We start from the raw sequence: 24422 nt of genomic DNA on the forward strand, positions 1-24422 counted from the left end.
TCCTCCTCTAAGTGGCTCTTGTTGGGTATTTTGGTCACAGAGACAAAAAGCTTATCCAGACATGCAGAACTAATAATATAAATTGTATTCACAGATTCCTCTGATAATCTCTGCCTTCATGTGAAAGTGAAAATAAAACAAAATAATTTCTGGGTAGTACCCATGAAATAATTACAGGAGAGGAAGAGGAGTCTCCATTTCTTTTTGTCTGTGATCTCTCTAGCTCTCTCTTTCTCTTTGCATCTCTCTAATTATCTAACTTGCACGTCACACCAAGTAGTCTTAACATTCCTAACCTAGTAAAACAAAAGATGAATGCTATTGAAGAACATCAGGATATGCTACTCCAATCTGTACCACTTTGGCATATCAATTATTTTAAGCTGGAGGCAAGGGATAAACAGCTGATACAAGAGCTCTCTGCTCTTCCACTTTTTGCCTAATCGCCAGGCATAAATTCATCCCCCTTGTACCTGCATGAGGACAGTGATCCTTATAACTGAAGATGGGAGAGATGGCCCTCAGATGAATCTGCATAAATTATTCTTACTAAACATAACCCTTTTCTCCCACGTCTTTGCTAGCCACTTTCCCATTGTTTATCAGCCCTAAAAGCCCCAACACCTTTTCCTTTGTCTAGTGATTTCTCTATAATTTATTGTCCTTTCTTAAAATGATTTTTGAGACATCAAGTCTAATTGCTTCTTTAGGTTTCACTTTGTTTCTATGAAGCCTCTGCGCAGATAAAAAAAATTAATGCCAATAAAATTTGTGCCTTTTTCTCCTGTTAATATGCATTTTGTTAGTTAAATTTGTAGACCTCAGCTGCAAAATTTGAGAGAATAAAATTTTTTTTTCTCCCTTATACTCTGTTTTCCTTATTTCTCTGTTGCTAAGTAAAGCAACAATCATTTTCACCTACTTCCTTTTTTTCTTTTTCTTTTCTTTCTCTCTCTCACTTACTATTATTATTATTTTTTAAATTGGGGATTGAATCCAGGGTGCTCTGCCACTGAGCTACATGCCCAGCCCTTTTTTTTTTGGGGGGGGGTCTCACTAAGTTACCCAAGCTAGTCTCAAACTTGTGATCCTCCTGTCTCAGCCTCCTGAATAGCTAGGATTATAGCATGTGCCACCACATCCAGCCATTTTTATGCCCTTTCTACCAATAAAATTTATCTCTACAATCTTCATTTTGCTTATAATGCTAGTAAGATGCTTTCCAGTTTTTTAATGAGACTCAGGAAGAAGGGAAAGAGATCCCCTCTGCTTTGCAGCTTCTGGTGGAGACTGGGCTTTTGGTGTCATTGAAAACATTGACATAATTTAATTTGATAAAGCACTAGAAACATTCATTAGGCTCCTGATCTTGCTCTTCTGTGCAATAAAGAAATATCTGTGAATATTCATAATTGTTGATGACTTGTTTCCTGCTATTATTAATTTGCTTTTGGAAGCAAAATTTAAACAAAGGGAATTTGCAAGATTGTAAAACCCTGAGAAAATGGTGCCATGTGTTGCTTTACCAGCTTGGAGAAAAATCAGTTCATATTCTCACATTCTTATTGGCAAGAAATAAAAATATCTCCCACTTGGTTTTCTTCTGCTTTTCCAATTGTTCAGGTGCCGGTGCAATGAGGCTTTAGCTCTTCCATGTCTGCAGATAGCCAGGTAGGAGTCTATCAGCCCATTAGCTGATGTTGGCTTCAGGTGCTGTTGCTCAGCTGTGCTGCTGAATATCTTGGACAGCTGTGTTGAGAGCCACAGCCAGGTCAAGATGGTGCCTGGCATTTTGCCAGGAGGAGCCGTTCCTGCTGCCTAGGGTGCCCACTATTTTTGAGCACTGGGGGAGTTCCTGGAGAGTTCGCCTGGGCAGCGTGTGGTGGGTTCTAAAAATAAAGTTCATTTCTGCTTGAATCTTCAAGTGGCTCATGATTTGTGCCCAGCCAGACTGCGGCACAGCTGCATGGACTCTTGTCCATTCCTTCAGTGATACCTTTTCTGGCACAGATCCACTGTGGATCCCTGGGCTTGGGCTACAAGGTTGGGTTCCCATGTTCAACCCCATGGCCTATGCAGCATGGGTCTAGAAGGGTCCACACTCTGTCCTACTCTGTACCAGGGTCAGACTCCACACTTTGTCTTTTATTTGAGCAAAGTCTACCAGCCCATATTCCTTGTTCTCTTGCAGTTTTTTTCTACTTTGGGGACTTTTGACATCTTTTTCTTTAACTTCATAAAGTAAATATGTTTATTTAGATCAGTTTTAGAGGCTAAAAGTTCAAGTTTTGGACTGGGCATGTCACTATAAGACATTGCATTTTGGCATACTGATTATTTTAAGCTGAAGGCAAGAGAGAGAGCGAGAGCGAGAGCGAGAGAGAGAGAGAGAGAGCAGATTCAAGACTTCTTTGCTTTTCCACCCTCTGCCTAATAATGAGGCCTCTGGTGCAGGACTCATGGCGGATGGTACCCCCATAGTGGGTTATACATTGTACACCCACAGGCCTAAGTGAAGAATCACTGCTTTTAACATAAGCAACCTCTCTAAGTCTCTGTTATAATCTGAGACTCTTAAGTACCTCTGGAAGGTCACAATCTGCCAATAATAGGGCCAACAGAAGAAGGATTTGAGGTCTGGACTTACAAAGGGAGAGATGGGGTTTTAAATCTGTATGTGTTCATATTTATGAAGAGCAGGCTGTGCCCTGCTCAGAGTGACGCTATGACAGTTTTCAGGCTAAACCTTTGTTACTCCATTTTGTAGAGCAGTTTGCCATAAATTACTCCATTGTAAGTGCTGAGGTAGAAGGACCGTGCACCTTGTTTACACAAATAAACAACTCCCAACTGCCTGGCACAACCATAAGGCACAAACTGATAAATAAATGAATTCTGCTAATGAGAATGACCATCTGTGACCTTATTAAAAGACCATCACTCTTTGCTTTCATATCCTCTTTCTTCCTCTGCTCTCAGCCTCCTGAACCCCTGTGGCTGCCTTAATCCTTTCTTAGCCCTTCTCTAATATATATATTTGTGAGAAGTGTGATATGTGACTTGAGTGTTACAGATGCTTGAAATTAAGATTGGAATACAAGAACCTGGAGTAGCTAGCCTGCCTTATGACGACCAGGTGACCCACAAGTATTCTGTGAACTGCCACTAATGAAATGATGGTGTAGCCTATGAATTTATTTTGATTCATTAAAGACACAAATGTGTTTGATCTATGTTAATGACAGAGCACGCTCACAACAACATCGTTGAGGAGAAATCTCAGTATTCACTCCAAAACAAATTATACCTCTGAAAAATGTAGAGGAAAAAAAAAATTCATTGATCCACTCAAGTTCAGGAAAGGGGAGGGTGTGTGTGCTGGAAATTAAACTGTTAAAGATTAGCAAGAGAAAAAAAAATTATGCTTTTAGGTATGAATAATGGGAGTGCTCAGTGATGAATAAGTTGGGGGGTGGTTAGAAGGTGGGGCTTGTATGCCATCTTAATAGATGAAGGGGAGGAGAGGAACTTAGGGGAAAGCAAATGACTTTTCAGAAAGATAAATGGGCTGGTGGGAGGTCTGACAGTCTTGTGACAATGTCTGGGTGTGGTGCCAACTCACTTCTAGGCTCTGAGAAGATTGGAGTGGTTCCTGGGGAAGGAATTTATGACAAGTAAGTTCTTCTGGAAGTTTCTGCTTTTAGGCAGATAAAGGACCTCAGGAACTCAAAATGCCTTCATCTCAACATCGTTTTTATGTCACAGTGACATATTTAGTGTCGGCATATTCTTATCCCCTTCAAATAGGACTGCTTCTCTTGAACAATTTAAAATATTTGAAAATATAAGGCACACAGTTTCTGTCCTTTTCCTTTTGAATAAAAGTATAGTTCACTTCAAGGAAGTTCAATTTAAAAAATAACCCTGTGGAGGTGGGGAGGGGGGACTAGAGGAGGTGCTCTGGGCTAGAAAGCCTGCTCAGCATGCACCAGTCTTGGGTTTGATCCACAGCACTGCCAAGATAAAACTGAAAAAAATGAGAAAATCACCCCAATACCTTCGAGTCTCGTTAGACAGCCAACCACAATTATTTTTAACCCTATTTATGTTTGTTCCAATAAATCTTGGATAAAGGAGCTTTGTGATCATGGAAGTCTCTCTACTGTGAAACTGATATAGGGATTTAGGATAAAGAGAGAGAGAGAGATGCTGAGTCTTAAAGGAAACACCCATGAGCCATTAAGAGGCAGAAGGCTCAGTTGTAAATCTTGAAGACATGCTTTTGTAAAATGAGGGAATTCATAAGCAAAGGAAAAATTGGACTGAAATTGTGTAGCTCCACCCTGCTTCTATCTCTTGTCCAGTTCCTGGCACCAACCCATAGACCTATAATATTAATACCCCACACCAATGGGTTACGGTCATTCCCTCTGGAGATAGCTCACTTTCTCCCTTGAATGTGTATTTCCTGCTGAACCACAATAGCATCTCTTTTTTGAGGTTGTCCTCCTCTCCCTTGAATGTGTATCTACTTGACTAAATAAACCTCTATGTATGCCTTTGACTGGTACATGCTGGAATTCTTTTTTGTCGTATATATGTCAAGATCCCCAAACCCTGCTAGTTCTCAATAAAGATCCCCCTTCCCTCTGGGAACTCCTCAGACCCTTCTTCAGCGATATCTCTTCTCCCATGACAAAACCTCACCTAATGGCAGGAATAAATTCTGATGTCAATGGCCCTTGACTGGTGTTTCTCATTGGCTAATTCCATGGTGGCCCATGTGGCACATTGGTATAGGAAGTGAAACTGCAATTAACTGACATCACAGAAGCTTGGTTTCTTATTTCTAATTTTCTACTCTGTGAATTTTAGTGGTTGTCGCTGGAATCTTAACACTTTTCTTTCCTGCTTGACATGTTTTTATCTACGTGATGGTTTATCATATTGGTTTATTCTACTATCCACTGAAGCCTAAATGTGGGTTACTTTTTTCTCCCCACAGGAAAAATAAATTTAGAGAAAGTATCATTTTCAAGTCAATTTTGTAGCTGAGTCTAAAGAAGACAAAAAAATGACTAAACCCTAATGTAGTAGAAAATAATTGTATTTCGTTTAAATAACATTGAGCCCCATAACCTATGGGACACTTTTTTATTATTATTCTTTACTATAGTGGGTACTCAATAAAGGCCTTGAAATAGTGTCTTTGTTCCATGGCCAATGAGATTTTCCCATCACGGCAGATGGTGATTTAACTTTAAATTGGCCTGAAAAGGGATACTTTTTATTTTCTTGGAGATGGTGATGGCTTCCAGAAGATAAATCCCCGTAGAATGTTAATTCTGGCAGGTTAGATTTTTCATATAATCTTAATTGGAAGAATAAGGAGTAATGCCTGCAAGTTGACCAATAAATACTTCCCACGTGGGAAAGATCTACATGGAATTGTTGTTAATGATGTCAAGGGCTCCAGCTTCTTCTACAGCTGATGACTGTCATAAATCCGGACTTCCCTCTGGTGCTTTATCTTGGTAGATTTGATGTAGAGGCCCATTCTCCCTCTGCTTCCACAAGGCTCCTAAACATTCTTGAAGAACTGCAATTTTATATTTATGTTTCCTGGAGGACTCTCCTGAGCCAATAACAGCATCTGTTCCCACAGTTTGCAGGGCATTAAAGCCAGAACTCCTTTCAGCACTCTATGATCTATAGCAGACACTTATCAGCCACATTTTAATCAGTTTCTCTCTCCTCTGCTTCTAAGGAGAAGTGTTTTCCACACCACGGCTTTGACAGATAGAGGCTCCTGTCAGTTGTGTTCACAAATTCATGAGAAAATTAGTTTGCGGTTATGAAATACATTACATTTTCCTTACCCGGGCACGTTTCTATCAAGAGGAAGATTTGCTACTTGCCTAGGAAGGGCAGGCTGAGTTGCCTGTCCTTTGTTACAACACTGAATGACACTTTGAGAGTGCCTCCATCTGTGTTTATTCATTTTCAGATAAGAAGACCTTTATGTGTTATGAGGATTATGTCACATAAAATATTTTAAATAAAACAATTGTGTAGATCCAAATTGTGCTTTGAAACAATCATTCGTTTTATGGGAATCTTCTTTCTGAATTGACATTTATAAATCTCACATGAAATGACACCTTATGAAATTATTTCACAATGCTGAAGAAAGAAATCCTGGAAATAGAGAGAGAGAGAGAGAAAGAGAGAGAGAACTAGCCTCCAAGACTATGTCCCCCAGTGAACTATTTCCTCTAGCCACACTCACCTGCATACAGTTACCACCCAGTAGTCCATTCAAATTATTAATCCATCAATGGATCAACCTACTGATGTGGTTATAGCCCCCACAATCCAATTATGGTCTAAAAGTCCCACCTCTGAACCTTGCTGTATTGGGGACCATGCTTGCAACGCATGAGATTCTTGGAGGACATTTCAGATCCCAATCATAACACCCTTTAAAAGGCACATGTGAATTACAGTCTTTAAGAAGCCAATAACATTGTATTGTGTTTCCAAAGGTGATTTGAGCAGATTCATTTTTTTCCTAATGTATTTTGTGGAACTCATGTTTGATCTAACATATTTGGGAAAGTGCTTGCTGGTCTAGCACGATTCCTGAGTGCTTCAGTGGAAACCGTGGGACCCAGAGAAGAGAATTCATACACCTAGGATGATTCAGATGAGGATTCAGAGCAGAACTACATCTCCCCATGTCTCTGTTCTTTCCATGATTCTATAGTAGCTCCACTTAGTTATGCTTCCTTACATGAAGACCACTATTAGAATAGTTCCAATATAATTTTTTTTCAAAATATAACTTTTTAAAATTAGTTTTTCTTATATCTATATGTTGTAATAGTAATCTTTATATTTGCACGTATTTTCAGTTTGCATTTTTTTTATTGTGGTAGAAAAGCATAAAAGTCAGTTGCCATCCTGGCCATTTTTAAGCATACAGTTCAATAGTGTTAGGTAGATTTACATTGCCATGTAACAGATATCCAGAACTTTTTGCAGTAGACTTTTTAAAATTAGACTTTTTAGATTTGTTTATTTCACTTTTTATTTTTTGTGGAGATGCTGAGGAGTGAACCTAGGCCTCATGCAATCTAAGCACATACTCTACCATGGAACTATAACTCTAGCTTCTATTTATTATTTTTTAAGCATATTATTTAATAGAGTTTTGCATTTTATGAATACATTTCTAGTTTTTCAAAAATGATTTATTGGAAATTGAATATTTTCAAAAACATTTCAAAACATTAAAATATTTGTGATATTTCAATTTATGATACGGATAATACAATTTTTAGATTGATTTTTTGGAGCTGTTTTAGGTTCACAGCAAAATGAAACAGAAGGTACAGGGATTCCCAATATATTCCCTGACCCCACATGCCTCCTCCATTATCTTGGTCTCCATAATTTTGCCTTGTCATTTAGTTAAAGTCATATAGTATGTAGGCTTTTCAAGATTAGCTTCCTTCACTTAGTAATTTGCACTTGAAATTCCCACATGACTTTTCATGGCTCAACAATTCATTTCTTTTTAGCACTGAATAACTTTCCATTGTCTGGATACGTATGTCACAGTTTATTTATTCATTCACCAACTGAAGGACATTTGGTTGCTTCCAAATTTGACAATTATGAATAAAGCTGCCATCAGCATCTTTGTGCAGGTTTTTGTGTGGATGAATTATAAACTCATTGGCATAAATATAAAGAAGCACAATTGCTAGGTAATATGGTAAAAGTATATCTAATTCTGTAAGAAAACGCCAAGCTGCCTTCTAAGCTGACCGTACACTTTCCATTCCCATCAGCAGAGAGTGAGAGTTCCTGCTGCTCCATATCCTCACCAGCATTTGTTGTTGTCAGTGTTTTGAATTTTGATCATTCTAACAGGTATGCATATAATTTTAAAGTTTATTTAAATTTTTATAATGGCTTTAGCATTAAAAAAAAAAAACTAAGGGAGGAAACATCTATCTGCTAGATTTATCTCTTCCCAATCCCATTCCTCTCTCTGAGATGCATTGAACTCTTTCACTATTTCTTTTGGTATCTGCCTCTTATTTTAAAGACAACAGTGCAATGCCTTAATTTATTAACTTTATAATTATATATTCACTTTCTATAATGAAAGATGAAGATTTAGCATTTTAAAACTATGCTTTCTTGCTGGGCATGGCATTATACCTTTGTAATCCCAGAGATTTGGGAGGCTAAGGCAGGAGGATTGTGAATTTAAGGCTACCTGGATAACTTAGTCAAGACTCTGTATCAAAATAAAAAGTGGAAAGGCCTGGGGATGTGGCTCAATGGTAGAGTGTCCCTGGATTCAACACCTCTGGGTTCAGTCCTGGTACTGCAAAAAATAACCCTAGGCCGGGTGCAGTGGCACATGCTATAATTCCAGCAATTCAGGAGGCTGAGACAGGAGGATTACAAATTTGAGGCCAGCCTCAGCAACTTAGCAAGGACATAAGGAATGTAGCAAGTACCTGTCTCAAAAAAAAAAAAAAAATAAGGGTTAGGGATGTGGTTCAGTGGTAAAGTACCCCTGGGTTAATCCCCAGTGCCAAAATAAGACAACCCCAAGAACAAAAAAACAAAACAACAACACCCCCCCCCCCCAAACAAACAAAAAACCCACTGTGCTTGGGCTGGGGATGTAGCTCGGTGGTAAAGTACTCACCTTGTATGTGTAAGCTCCTGGGTTTACTCCCCAGTACCATGAAAACAACAGTAACAAAACCACAATACTTTCCTCTCAGCCCAACTTCATCACTTACTTTCTTAGTTGTGTTTTTTTGAACAATTTTTGTTTACCCTGAGTGAATAATAGCTTTGATTTTAATTTGCTTTATTTTTATGCACATACAAATATATAAAATATTTATACAAATGTATTTATATATCTATGATAAGATATATACATTTTTAAGGAATTTGCAGGATTAGGATATAGCTCAGAGGTATAGTGTGTGCCCAAAGCCAGTCCTGGGTTTGATCCCCTGTAACACAAGAATAAAAAAGGAATTGGCTCATGAGATTGTTGAGGCTGGAAAAGATGGCAGGCTGGAGACTCAGGGAAGAATTGATATTACAGCCTGAAGCTGAAGGCAGTCTTGAGGCAGAATTCCTTATTCCTCTGGGGAAGTTATCCTTTGTTTTCATAAGATCTCCAACTGAAGCCAGGCTTTAGCTACTATAGTTCCAGCTACTGGGGAGGCTCAGGGAGGAGGATTGCAAGTGCAAGGCCAAACTTGGCAAGTTAGAAAGACCCTGTCTCAAAATAAAAAATAAAAAAAGCTGGGGAGGTAGGTCATGGTAAAGCATCTCTGGGTTTGATCCCCAGTACCAAAAAAAAAAAAAAAAAAAGTAAAAAAAATGGCCTCCAACTGATTGGATGAGAACCACCCACTATTTGACATTGTTAAAGGTAGTCTGTTTTACTCAAAGCCAACTGGGTAAATGTCTGCACTGGTATTTGATCAAATACGTGGGTTCTGTGGTCTAGTCAGGTTGATACAAAATTAACCATCACACTTACATAAGTGGAACCACACAGAATTTTTCCTTTTATGACTGGCTTATTTCTCTTAGCACAGTGTCTTCAAGATCCTTCCATGCTCTAGCATGTGTCGCAACTTCTTTCTTTATGAGGCTGAATAATATTGCAATGTATAGATATACTGTATTTTGCTTATCCATTTATCCGCCAATGGACTCTCTGGCTTCTATATTTTAGTTATTGTGAATAATACTGTTATGAACATGGGCTTAAAATAGTTCCTTTAGTCCTTACTTTCAATTCTTTTGGGCATATACGCATAAATAGAATTGCTGAATTCTATAGCTCTCACCTGTTTTTAATTTTGAAATCTATTAGTTAGATATTAGACTTCCTAGACTGATTCTCTTATTTTCTTGTCCCCCATCCCTCTTCTGGTTGGCATTCCTTTTTATTGTGTTTCTGGAAATTTTCCTTTATCATGGTCTTTAACTCTTCTCCCTTGAAGTGTAACTCTTGAAGTGAATCAGGAGGCAATTTTTATTTTTGTCTGATCTTCTTTCATTATTCTGCAGGACTAGTTCTTTCCTGTTCATGAAAGAAATTTAAGGCCATTCATTAAATTTTTGTCATTGTTTTCAGGTCACCAAGATACTTATAAGTTCCATCTCTTAATCAGATTTTAATCTTGACTTAAAATTAAATCTCCCTCTTTCCCTGGCTCATGTTGCTGCAGATGGGAGGTCTAAACTGGCGCAGGGAGAGTGGAGTCTGTTTCTTGTTTCCTTAATTACTCGGCACTTAAATTCCTTGAGGTGGGAACATCATTCTAATCATATTTTCCAATCCTCCTACCTTTTGGGAAAGAAACCCTGTGAAAGGATAGAAGGGAAAGAGGACTTATCCATGGTGACAATAGGGGTCAAGGTGTGTGGCTTATAATAGGTAATGCTTTCCTATTTGATTTCATTAGAAAACAGGATTCTTTATTTATATATATGTATATGTATTTTTGTGTATATGCATATACAAATATATGTATATATGTACATTTGCATTCTTTACATATTTATCATAATAATTTAATATAATGTAATATATATAATATCAAATCTAGGGCATCACACATGCCTGGTGAATGCTCTATCACTAAGCTATATCTCCAGCCTGTGATATATATATATTATATATATATTATATAATACATATTATATAAGAAGTTTATATTATTATTATAAAGTATATAATATAATATGCATATACATATTAAACTAAGAAGTTTATATATTTTGCAACCTCATTAACAGATATGAAATGTCAGCATTTGTGCAATCCTTGTATAAAATTTCAGCTGTGTCGAAGCATCAACTCTTCTGAGGACCATTTCACATATCTCAACAACCTCATCATCCTCCAAAAAGGTTCTCCTGAGAGGCTGTTTTGCCACCACCGGCTTCCCACAAGCCTCTCTCTCCAACCAAGCTTCTCTCCACCTCCCACAATCCTCCTGCTCTTGAGGCCCATTGGCTGGGTCACGTGGGCGGAGCCAAAAAAGTCCCCCAATGAGCAGCTCCGTGGTCTGAAAGGGCAGGGAAACAGCCCAATGAGCATCACCGCAGAGGAGCCAATCAGCTAGATGTTGCTGGGGCCGCTGTGAGCCAATCATCAGCCGGCAGCTGGAAGTTTGCTGGCAGCTGGAAGTTTGCTGGGGCCCCTTCGGCTGTGGCTCTCAACATCCTTCTGCAAATCCTCCACCACAGCTCCTGCCTGCTTCTATTTTACACACCATAGGCTGCACTGGACTCATGGGTTGGCTCATCTGTTTCTCTCCCAGTGAATAAGCTCTTTGAGGGTCCTCATTACTCTCATTTTCTTTCCACTATTTGAACTGGAATGTTGCTAAATAAATTTTTATTGCATGGAATAGACAGAGCTTAGAGGCCAAAGATCAAAAATTCTGCAAAAGAAGTCCCTAAAATGAGCACTGATTCCGGAAGAGAGGCTTTTGTCTTTGTGGGGATAGACCCCAATCTCTGGTTCCATCCTCCTTTGTCCTGCTGCAGTGAGTAGGGAAGCAGGTTACCATTTGTGGACTGTGAGCTCAGCGCTGCCTCTACTTAGCAGGCATTGGACAGTTGCACTCAGAACATTTTCCATCTGATGAGAGTCTGATCACAAGGATGAATGAAGGTCAATACCTAAAGGGTTGCTGGAATCTTACCTCCAGATACTTGGAGAATTACCATATTGTGGGGAAAAAAATCAGTCTGAAAAATGGACAAACAAAAGATAATGAGAAAGGCTAGCTTGTCAATATTGGTTCACCTTTCTGAGAGACGTATTTTTAAGCCGTAAAAGTGTACAGTGTGTTTTATGGGTTTTGTCTTCATAGCTCTATAAAATCATAGTTTTATTGGTGTGAGCCCTCAGTGTGAAGTAAATGATAGATAAGCAGATGATCATTTCATTTCCTGGTGGAGATGAGCTGTTCTGGGCTTTATTGCACCTAATCCTCCACTAAAAGAAAGGCCTAAAGTGCTCAGTAGCTCATTCTCTTTGGCAGATATGAGCTGTAAACTGGTTTTCATTTGCTGTTTCTCCTTATTAAACTAAAAAAATCCAACTATTTATAGGTTCTTATTTCTCTTGTGGGGAACTTGGAAATAATTTTTAAAATCTTTCTTTCTTATTTCTCAGATGCCATTTCAGTAGTACCTTCAGTGACCTGGAATATGGTTTTAATTATTTGCAGCATAACAACTACCATTGGTAGAGATGGATTTGGATCAGAATCCCAAGATTAGTCATGTTTTCCCTAGGCACAACGGTGATTCTCGACCACTCTAACTAGGAGAGAACTCTTCTATCTTGGTGCTACAATCACTTTTTGTTTGTACATTATAAATAAAATTCCTTTAATCCAGGAGATTTGTATAGTAGCATGCCTAATCCTGGTCTCTTTATCTCTTCCATCCCTACAGGTGGGACTGCCTAGCTTTGGCTGGTACGAGGCAGGAAATTGATTTTCTCTTTCAAGTCAAGTCTGGAAAACAGCCTTCAACTCTGTGGAGTTTTGAGCCTAGGAGATGATGAGGTAGGTACATCAAGATTTAATATTTAGCTGGGCGCAGTGGTGCATGCCTGTAATCCCAGTGGCCCAGGAGGCTGAGACAGGAGGTTTGTGAGTTCAAAGTCAGCCTCAGCAAAAGCAAGGTGCTAAATAATGCAGTGAAACCCTGTCTCTAAATAAAATACAAAATAGGGCTGGGGATAGGGCTCAGTGGTGAGTGCCCCTGAGTTCAATGCCCAGTACTACCCCCCCACCAAAAGGCATAATATTAAAGAGAGCTACAGTTGGTTAGAGAGGCTCACTCTCCAGGAGTGGGGACACAGAGGAGGTGTATTTGTGGATCCTCTGACTGCACACTCTTCTCATGGATCCTAAGTCAGGAATCATGCAACTTCCTTGTCAGGGAATTATGTTCAGTAGCTATGAGCACACTAGAGGGAGAGAATTTGGGATCACAATCACAGTTCAAATGATTAGATTACATAAATATGGGGCAAAAGCAGTTGGTCACCCCTAAAGTCACAAATTCTGAGACAGGTAAGATTCCATAGGTACACTGTTAGTCCAGAGGGTGCCTGTTGGGAACTGGTAGGCAACCTCATTTTCCCTTCTCACAGAGAATGAATTGTCCTAAGCCTCCACTTTATCATAAGCCACTCCGTGAAGGGGAAAGTCTAGTGTATTCATGTTGCTTTTAAAAATAAATAAATAAATAAATAAAATCTAGTCCCTGTCCTTCAATATGTGAAGGAGAGAGAGGGAGAGGGAGAGGGAGAGGGAGAGGGAGAGGGAGAGGGAGAAAGGGAGAGGGGGAGAGGGGGAGAGAGAGAGAAAGAGAGGAAGAGGAGGAGGAGGAGGAGGAGGAGGAGGAGGAGGAGGAGGAGGAGGAGACAGAGAGAATGGAAATTTAGACACTTGATGATTAAAAAAGTTGCTTTGAAACAAGAAGATTGGTTTAAAGCTATTATCTAAATTTATTAGCTTTTTCTTTCTTTTCATTTTTATTTCTTAGGGAAATGTCAGTCACTTATTAAACATCTCTCTGACAGAGAAATCCAAAGATTCTTTGGCCCGTCTCTTCTAGTTTCACAAGGCTTCACTCATAGACAGACAAACCTGGTTTACTTGTGTGCTTAGTGATCCCATCTTTCATTACTTTATACCTCTGCAAATCGTGTGTAGTTTCATTTCTCTTATAGTCTTCATTCTTTTGCTGTTCTGTCCCTTCTCTCTCTCTCTCTCTCTCTCTCTCTCTCTCTCTCTCTCTCTCTGTACTGAGGATTAAACCCAGGGATGCTTAATCACCAAGCTACATCCCTGCTCTTTTAATTTTTAATTATTTTGAGGAAGAGTCTCACTAAGTTGCTGAGGGACTTGCTGAATTGCTGAGGCTTACCTTGAACTTGCAATCCTCCTGTTTCAGCCTCCTGAGCCACTGGGATTACAGGCATGCCCAACTGCCCGAGGCTGTCTTCTTTCTTTGGATCCCTATCTCCCCTGCTTGCTTTTGTGCTAGTAACTGGGGTCCATTCCAGAAGCTTAAATCTGGGGTCCCAATTATCTGGATTTAGTCACCTGCCAACATCAGAAATAAGAGACAAAGATGACATAAATAAGAAAAAACACATATAATTTCAATTTGGCTCAAACTGGGAAGACAGCTAATCTGCCTTTCCCAAACCACGGAAGCATTACAAGTTATAGGAGCGATCATTCACAGAGAACAAAGGTTGAGAAATTCACAGACGTAGATTCATCCAGATTTGTCTATTTTTGCATCCTCCTGGTCAGGAGGGGCCAAGTCTTTGGTAGGGCAGTTTTAGCTTCTGTTCTCAACCCAAGATAATTTCCTGTAGGAAGCTATGATGGAAAAAAATAGTTTAAAGAACAGGTTAGCAGGGCAATAGCTGGGATTGAAAAAAAAAAAAAAACACAAAACACTTGAGGCTTCTTTTTTGAAAATTCCTGATTTTAAGGGAGCTCTGTTACAGTAGGGCACATACTTAGCAAGTAAAGGCACTGGGTTTACATGCAAGTTACCCTCCTTGTAAGGCAGGGACAGGAAGACAGAGCTATAAGAAAATAACTGGTTGGTTAACTTCAGGTTACTTTTTTGTGTGTCGGGATTAAGGTAGAGGGAACTTCATCATTATGCCAATTGAAGCCTGCCTGTTTGGGAAATTTAACTGTTAGTTCTCTCTCCTGGTTTCTCAGTTCAGATAAAACAGCTTAGTTTCAGCTAGGTGATGTGAGACTTTATTTTTTTATTTTTATTTTTTTTTTAAAAGAGAGAGAGAGAGGAGAGAGAATTTTTATTATTTATTTTTTTTCAGCAGACACAACATCTTTGTTTGTATGTGGTGCTGAGGATGGAACCTCAGGCCGCATGCATGCCAGGGGAGTGCGCTACCACTTGAGCCACATTCCCAGCCCCGGTGATGTGAGACTTTAGCACGAGTCACTCCATTTTGATTTTTAGCCTGGCCAGTTGGGAGATAGCCTAAAACAATGCTCCCATGTGCACCCTCCCCCCTGTATTTTTATTTAGTAATTTCCTTCTCTACATGTTTTTTTTTTTTTCTAATCATACACCTCTATTAAATCTCATGCACCCCCAAACCAGCCTCAGATTTGTTACTGGGTGAAGAGGCTAGGCTCCACTGTTTGCCGTTCCATGAATACCTGAAGTCGAATTGGTAGGAAAATAGGTTTTATCCAAAGCCAGCTTTGAAGGGAGATGGAAGAAACTTTTCATTTCCATCTCAGAGACTCCCAGGAAGAGGACAGCTTTGAAAAGAGAAGAGGTGTCAAAGTCCATATGCAGAGTGAGTTAGCCTGTGCTGGGCAGGAGGGACAGGAGACAGTCTCCATTATCAGCTTCCTTGATGCCTGACAGGCGGGGTGGAGAGTTGGGGGCTGGAGGGTTGGGGGGTGGGCAGCCCCTCAGCCTCCAGTGGGCAGGAGGAAATTGCTGTGCATTTCAGAGGGGTCCCAACTTGAGTCTGTTTCAGATGGAGCCTCTTGGCAGCCTAGGACAATGACCCTCCCCAGCCACCCTGGTGGGCCCCTCCTCCAGGATCCTCCTCCCCTTTACCAACCCGACCCTCTTCCCTTCTTGGCTCCACATCACACCCTTACCCACCTTCTACTGCAAAGACAGGGGGAGAGCTATCAAAGTGTGAAAGGGACAGAAATCATAAGAGAAAAAAGAAGCCGGCGCTGGGGAGGAGAGAACCAAGACTGGAAGGTGGAAGTGCAAGGAAGAGAGAAATGTGACCATACCCAGGGGAAATCTAGCAAAATAAACTCAACAACAATCCCTGTGGTTGTGATGCGACTGAGAAAAAATTCCCTAAGTTTCTTTCATGAAGAGAAGGGGGCCTCAGAGCTGGAGGAGTTTGGGCCTGTTCTATTTTTATTTTTTTCCCTCTTTCCCAATTTTGAGATTGAGTTTATTCACTTGAAATCAGTTTTACCAAGTTTAGAAATCATGTTTTCTTTCTTTTTTTTTCCCCTTATTTCACTTTTTATTAATTTTTACAATTTATATTTGACAGAGGGGATGCATTGCAATTCTTATTACACAAATAGAGCCCAATTTTTCATATCTCTGGTTGTACACAAAATATACTCACACCAAATTCATGTCTTTATACATGTACTTTGGATAATAATGTCCATCCCATTCCACCATCACATCATTTCTAACCCCGTGCCCCCTCCCTTCTCCTCCCACCCTTCTGCCTTATCTAGAGTTCTACACCAAGCAGTTTTCCAACTATTTGAACACCAGCTACATGTTCTACAATTAAATTAAATTCAGACTTTATGTTCCTGAGGTTAGCATTAGATCCCTCAAGATGAGGGTTCAGTGCCACAAGACTCCACCCCTCTGGTATGTCTACTTGACCATCTATATACCAAGGGCTCTCAGACTTCTTCCTCAGATATATTTACATCTATACGTATATTTACAGATATAAGTACATATTTCTCTATAGATGTTATGCCTTCCTCTGATATTAGTATAGAAACACTCACCTTTTCTTTCTTTTTTGGTTCTCTTTCCATGCTATATCTTTTTTATCTTTTATTTTTGATTTGTGCCTTTGAATTAAAAGTTTGTATTTATAGACAGCATATAATTATGTTTTTAAATCCAGTGAGACAACTTCTGTTTTTTTTTTGTTGTTGTTGTGTATTGTCCTAGGGTTCAGGATCTCTTATTTATTTATTTATTTTTTTAATTTTTTTTATTGGTTGTTCAAAACATTACAAAGCTCTTGACATATCATATTTCATACATTAGATTCAAGTGGGTTATGAACTCCCAATTTTACCCCTAATACAGATTGCAGAATCACATCGGTTACACATCCACATTTTTACATAATGCCCTATTAGTAACTGTTGTATTCTGCTACCTTTCCTATCCTCTGCTATCCCCCCTCCCCTCCCCTCCCATCTTCTCTCTCTACCCCATCTACTGTAATTCATTTCTCTCCTTGTTTATTTTCCCATTCCCCTCTTATATGTAATTTTGTATAACAATGAGGCTCTCCCTCCATTACCATGCAATTTCCCTTTTCTCTCCCTTTCCCTCCCACCTCATGTCTCTGTTTAATGTTAATCTTTTCTTCCTGCTCTTCCTCCCTGCTCTGTTCTTAGTTGCTCTCATTATATCAAAGAAGACATTTGGTATTTGTTTTTTTAGGGATTGGCTAGCTTCACTAAGCATAATCTGCTCTAGTGCCATCCATTTCCCTGCAAATTCCATGATTTTGTCATTTTTTAGTGCTGCGTAATACTCCATGGTGTATAAATGCCACATTTTTTTTATCCATTCATCTATTGAAGGGCATCTGGGTTGGTTCCACAGACTAGCAATTGTGAATTGTGCTGCTATGAACATTGATGTAGCAGTATCCCTGTAGTATGCTCTTTTAAGGTCTTCAGGGAATAGTCCGAGAAGGGCAATAGCTGGGTCAAATGGTGGTTCCATTCCCAGCTTTCCCAGGAATCTCCATACTGCTTTCCAAATTGGCCGCACCAGTTTGCAGTCCCACCAGCAGTGTACAAGTGTACCCTTTTCCCCACATCCTCTCCAGCACTTGTTGTTGTTTGACTTCATAATGGCTGCCAATCTTACTGGAGTGAGATGGTATCTTAGGGTGGTTTTGATTTGCATTACAACTTCTGTTTTTTAATCGGATATTTCAATCATTTACCGTTAATGTTATTTATGTAGTTTGATTTGTGCCTTTCATTTTACCATTTGTTTCCTTTTCCATGGTTCTCATGATGTTTTTGTTTCCTTTTTTTCACTAAGTGTAGTATTTAAGTTCCTTCAATGATTTCATTGAATAGGCAGGATAGTCAGAAAGACCAGAGGAGGCAGGCAGGAAGGGCAATGGGACCCCAAAGGGATTTCCCTGTAGAAACAGCACAAACATTCCAACATTCCAACCATCAAAAACCTTTGATCTAGAGAAGAAAGGAAAGGTTGGAATGGACCTAAATGGACACTACAGAGAATTTCAAACTCAATGGCTAAAATAGCGAATCGATCAGAATGTCATAAGCCTGACCAATGAACAAGTTAATTTCCAGGTGCCTAATTATCATAAAAGTTAGGCAACACCCCAAGCCATGCCAATAAGACCCCTTAGCCCAAACCCTCCTCAGCAGCCCACTATTGGGGTACTTCTCATTCTTTGAGAAGTGTGTCTTTTCTTCTTGCTTGTAACAATCTTACTCTTTTGCACTTATTCTCTGTTGTCCACAAATTTCATTCTTGAGTTTATAAAACAAGAAAGGAATTTCTGGTGGTCTGCTTCTGAGTGGTAACACGGCTGGTGGCCTGTTGTGGATCCGAGAAAACCATAACTCAAACAGGCCCTACCCTGCCCTCTGTGATTGTCAAGAGCAGAAAATCTGGTTTCATTATCACAGTGTATTTTGTGTTATTTTCTAAGTTGTTCCTCTAGAATTTGCTATGCACATCATAAGAAAATCTAGTTCAGATTTACACTAAATTAATTCCAGTGAGATACTGAAGCATTATTACTAAATATCTCTATTTCCTCTTCTTTCATTTATGGTATTGTTGTTATACATATTACATGTATATGTTATAGGCCCTGAAATATATATTTTAAATTATTGCTTTCTATAATTTTGTGTCTTTATGTCTACTAATCCAAGCATGGTGGGACATGTCTATAATCTCAACCGCTTGGCCAAGATGCTAAGGTAGGAGGATAACCTGGGTAACACAGTGAAAGCCCATCTCAAGAAAACAAATAACAAAAACAAAACCAACTTGTGATCTCCCTGCCTTAGCTTTCCAAGTAAGATTTCAGGTGTACATCACTATGCCTGGCCTAATTTCTACCTCTTTATTGAAATTCTATATTTGATGAAATATTGCTATCATACCTTCTTTAATTTAAGCATGGTTTCCTTTATTTTTGAATATATGATAATAGCTGGAGTTAAAATCTTTGTTGTCCTAATTTTGGACCCTGTCACAGACATCTTGGTTGCCTACTTGCCTACTTTTCTTTCTATATATGAGTTACTCTTCACTTTTTAATTTTATTTTTGCATTGTTTTTTAATTTGCTCTTGTAGCAGTTCTAGATATGGACTCCTTCCCTCTCCTACTCGCCCCCTTTGGCCCCTTTCCTGGGCTTCCCCCCACCCCCACATCAATTGCTTATTTATTTATTCAGTGGATTGGATGGACAAATTATTTTAGTAAAGTTTACTTCCCCCAAAGTGTGAAGACTCCTGAGATGGCACTGCCTTTTCCTCTGTTCAATCATCTTTCAATGACAATGCATCTTTTTTTACCAGGACCTCTTTAGTATTTCTTTCCTCATCTCTTTTCTAAGCTTTCTGCCTTTGGTTGGTATCTGTTCAGCTGCTAGGCTCCACTAATTGTTGATTGAATGACCTATTGTTTTCAATAACATCCTGGGGACAAAGCCCATAGTGTAATCCATTTAAATTTTCATCCTTTTGCACGGGTAAGTTTCAAAGCCAGTCTTTTAGGTTTTTCTCATCCACTAAGGTTCTTTTTAGCTGTCTTTGCCCTGTTCCTCTTTGGTAAACTACCTGACCTATGATATAGCTCATTTCTGTTATGAATCTACCAGCCTCCTTTTAATTGCTTACCACTAGAGGCTTCATTGTTTTTGAGAGCATCCTTATATTTGTCTGTATTCCAAGTAAAGTCTATTTCTTTGAAAGAGGGCCTTTAATTTTTGTCATTTCTAACTCTGGGAAAAATCTCTGAGTCATACCCTAGAGCTAGGGTATGCCTGTTTCTCTTGGAGAAGCTCCCCTGCTTTGTGGGCTGTTTTCTAGTCTTGGTTTACATCTCCTGACATGAAATCCTTACTCTGGGTGGATAAAGGTGATCAGGGCCACAGTATTCTTGGTCTGCTATGCCAGGGGTAGAGCTCCAACCCTATGAGTAGGGGCTGGGGAGAGGAAGGGAGCCCTCAAACGTTTTGCAACACTCACCTGAAATTTAGCCTCTGTCACAAGGAGCTAAGAGTTAGAGGGAGAGCAATGCTAGCAGCATGCTTCTCCTGGGGAGATTCCATATCCTCTGACTGGGACTGGGAAGACAAGTAGCCCTAGGTTTTTAACCACCCCCATACAAATTGAAATTTTGCTCATGATGAGCTAGAGGGATGAATGTGGATAACAGGCTATACCCTGTTTTGCATTATTCCATGATGTATAAAATAGCAGTTTTCTGGCTGTGCCCCAAACTCCCATTATGTAAAGCAGTAGTTTTGCCATGAGTTATTCTATTTTGAGTACAAGTGCAACCAAGGTAGAATGACTCCGGGCTTTGTTTGTACAAGTAAATAACCACCATCCGTCCAGCACTACCCTAAGGCAAAAATTGACAAATAACTTATATGTGCCCACTTATCAAACTATATCAAGGAGTACTTGGACAAGTGGACATACCAATATCATTATCAAGAATGCCAGACAGGGGAGTTTATCAACCTTACCAGATGCAACCCCCTCACTGGAGACACATTAAAGGAGGAGCCTCCCTTGAGACTGAACTCGGAGGCCCCCTGACCTCCTCACCTGGTCACTCATCATGAGCCTTGCTCAGGAAAATTGCCACAGTGATGAACTTCTGAATGTCTGTTCTCAGGCCTTAGAATGCAGTTTCTCCCACACAAGTCCCACTCCACCCTGACACTGTGAAACTGCTCTCAGTCTAGACGTCGGCCTAGAATAAATTCCTGTGCTTTGGCAACTCTGCATCCTGAACAAGTTCTTTGGTTCTTAATCTTACCTAACTACCTATGATGACCATATTTGTATCTATTCTCTGCCTTTGTTCTGGGTTCAGCTTTCTGAACTCCTGTGGCTGCCTTAACCCTTTCTTAGCCTTTCTGTAACATATATATTTGCATGAAGTGTGACACGTGACTTGAGTGTTATAGGTGTTAGAAGTAAAGATTGGAATAAGATAATCTGTGATTGCCTGGTTTATGACTACCAGGTGATCACAAGTATTTAGTGAACTGTCACTGATGAAAATGTTGTAACACGTGAATTTATTTTTATTCAATAAACTCTGACATTTATTAATGTGGAAAGACATTATTAGATATAGAAAATGACAAACCCCCAAATAGTGTGGCCTGGAAAGAAGGAGTGAGGAAGAAAGCAACACATTGATAACATTGATCCTTTTCCAATACATCCTTTCCCAGTAACAAAACAAGGCCTGGGAAGGAGATAACCATCAAGCCTGGAATGACAGTCTCTGAGAAGAGACCAAAGCATTGATCCTTCCCCAGACAAATCCTAACCCAGACCCTCCCTCTGGCCCGGTAAAGACAAACCCCAGATACTGACTGCTGACCCCAGACCCTCCATCTCTCCCAGTAAGAACAGATCCCAAATTCCTGAGTGCCCCAAATGACACACTCAGTTGTCAGTCACCTCTCAGTGTAACCCATATAAGCACAGACTCCCCCTTTGGCTGGTGGCTAATTTTCCATCAGGAAAGTGGGTCCACCAGAGGCATGACTCCATTGCTGAATAAAGGCTCTGCTGGCCCATGAAGTTTGCACCTGGCTCGGTTCTTTTGTGCTAACAGACACAAATGTTTAGTCCATATTAATGACATAGCTCTCTCATGAAAATGAGGGAGGGAGGGATGGAATCATGGCTCAAGAGTGACAGTATCTTGCTGTTCTCAACAAGATTTTGCATATTTCTTTATTTGCTCTATGTTTTGGAGGAATTTCAAGAGAGGTTAAATGATTGAATTTTTATAATTTTCACTAGTTCTGGTTGTCTTTGAGGGGAGAAGAAGTGCCAAGTGAAAAACCAGCCTCTACTTCAGAGCAAAGCCTGTCCAAGGAAGGGGGTGTGACCCTTGTCCTTGGAAAGACCCACAGAGCACTCCTGGGCACATACCCACCCAGCTGAGTTGTTTATCTACAAATAACAGGAGAGATCTGCTGCGCCAGGTGTCCCTGACTCAGTCAGGCTAGGTGAGGACCCATAGCAACCCCCTAGCAACCACCAATCAGCATGAGACAGGGAAAATACCTGGGATGCCAGATGACCCTCCCAGTAATTTATGGTGGTTGATAACATGTTGGGAAACCATGTAGTTCAGCATGTACTCCCCTCCTGGTTTAAACCACTCAGTTCAAACAAATCCCCCTCTTGTACTAACCAATCACCCCTACCCAACTTGTTCCCGCCAGTGAATGTGCTAATCATGTTTTAGAGTTGTTTTATGATTTTCCCGCGGTGTGTGATGATTTGCTGAGAGATGCTATGATGTATGTGAAGTCCCTGCCTTCCCCAAAGAGTGTATAAAAACTGCTGCAAACCCTGGGTTCAGGGCTTCTCAGCGTCACCAGTTGCTGTGTGCATGCGGAGGACTGAGCTAGCTCGCAATAAACACCTCTTTGCTGTTTACATCGATCTTGGTCTCTGGTGGTCTTTTGGGGGTCCCAAATTTGAGCATAACACCAAGCTTCTCCCACTGCACTCTGCAAGTCATCCTGCATTTTGACTTTTGGTGGAAATGGAGGGACTTCTTCAGAGCAGCATTGCACTATACATGGTGTATGGAGATGTGACAGAAGCAGTTCACTTTTTTGGAGGAGACAGAAAACTTGGAACGTGAGTTCCTTTGTGTTCCTCCAGACTCAGACACTGGTGAGAAGATGGTGTGGCTGAGTTGCCATTCAGCTACATACTATATATAAATGGATATAGTGGAGCAAGGTTAACTCATAAAGAAAGAGTTCTCCCACTCTTTCAAATTAAAGGTAATTATTTTGCGCAGAGAAACTTCTCCTCGGAGGAGAGGGTCCAAAGCTGATGCTGCAGGGAGTGGAGGTGTCCTGCCCCTTTTATTCTTTCTTCTCAAGCCCCCTCCTTCTTATCTTGCCTACAGGATCAACAGGTGGAGTAACCTAGGGCAGGGAAGAAGTCATCCAGGGGACATTAATTAACAACTCCTGCTGGGAGGAACAATTCCCTGAAGGCAGATTACCTTGGCAACAGATTGGAGAAAGGGAAAGTGCTCTGGAGGTATTAGTATTTTCTATCTTTTCAAACCAGCCCCCATCTTGCTGACCCAATCATTCATTATCTACACTGACTGTCCTTTTGCCCCCCCCCAGGCTTTAGGAAGGGTAGGTGAATGAAGGTGTGGTGGAGGGCATAGCTAGTTTGATGCAGAGATATTTTTACTTTATTTTATACTGAAGATTAACCCAGAGGTGCTTAACCACTGAGACACATTACCAGTCCTTTTTGATTTTTTTGTTTGTTTGTTTTGAGAGAGGATCTTGTTAAGTTGCTGAGGGTCTCACTAAATTACTGAGACTGCTAAGGCTGGCCTCAAACTTCTGATCCTCCCATTTCAGCTTTCTGAATCACTGATTTTGTACTTTTTTTGTCAAGAGGAAGGTTGAATGAATTGGGGAAAATCAGAAAAGAGAAATGGTTTTGCTGTAGAGTTGGGGACTTCTGAGAAACTGAGGCAATGTGAAGACCCCCCCCCCCCTTCAAATCCCAATTCTTGTGATCAAGTCAGAAATATTTCAGACATGTCACTCAGAGTAACAGGAATGAGTTTATTGAAGAAATAGAAAAAGGGAAACGGAACACTCTCAAGGGAGAGAGTGGGTTCTCTCAGAGGAGAAGGACAATATGCACCTTCTGCACTCCAATTTTATTGGAGATCCTGGAGAAGTTTACAGAGTCCTGCCCAGGCCCACTTCTTGACTTCTGACTGACAGCAAGGTGACATCAGACTTTCAAGTCCCCACAGTCTTGGCAATTCTAGGTCACCTTGGCCCATGCTGACTGGTTTTAATTGGATTCTTAACCACACATTCTTAAAGATTTATTGTTAGGGGGAACTACTCTTATCTTCCAGAGTTTCAGGTCCTGGTCACAGAAGTTTCTTCCTTCAGGGTAACTTGTATCCTTTTTATCAACATTATTCTGGGCCTGCATTTTCCCTGCAATTAAAGGTAGTTTGCTAAAGAATGTGACATATCCTGTCCACTTAGGCCGGGGAGGACTGCAGGTAAATTGTTTTTTTGGAAAAGAAAGGATGTGGGGGTTAGCACAGTGGGTCCAATTTGATAGAATTAATCTCTTAACCTTTCATTTCCACCATTCTCATTTGTCTGTCCTTTAACAGTTTAAGAAGTTTTTCTTTGAGGTCTGAGTGGGTAGATTTCCTTTCTTGTTCTTGAGAAGCAAGGAAAGTTTTATATAT

Source organism: Marmota flaviventris, chromosome 14 (genome assembly GCF_047511675.1).
Source record: "Marmota flaviventris isolate mMarFla1 chromosome 14, mMarFla1.hap1, whole genome shotgun sequence".
Lineage (NCBI taxonomy): Eukaryota > Metazoa > Chordata > Mammalia > Rodentia > Sciuridae > Marmota > Marmota flaviventris.